Here is a 296-nt window from a genome sequence, read left to right on the forward strand (position 1 = left end):
GGAAGGCTGTCGTGCTGGGACATCGCTCCAGGGCATCATGGCAGGCTGAGGGTGTGCAGGTGAGGCGCAGGGGTGCGGGCAGATGACCTCACGCACAGAGTCCCCTGCCTGAATGCTCCCAGCACCCACGCGCTCCTGCCGCAGGGCTGTTTTGCAGAGAGCTGGCTTCTCCCTGGGGCCTCACAGGGGGCCTGGAGAGGAGGATGCAAATCCCTGGGGCACAGGGACCTGCTGGCTCACACCTGGCCAGGACAAGCCTTTGCTACCTGCCCAGGGAGAGTGGGAGCAGGTCCTCT

The sequence above is a fragment of the Buceros rhinoceros genome, unplaced genomic scaffold, assembly GCF_000710305.1.
Source record: "Buceros rhinoceros silvestris isolate BGI_N320 unplaced genomic scaffold, ASM71030v1 scaffold21364, whole genome shotgun sequence".
In the NCBI taxonomy this organism is placed as follows: domain Eukaryota; kingdom Metazoa; phylum Chordata; class Aves; order Bucerotiformes; family Bucerotidae; genus Buceros; species Buceros rhinoceros.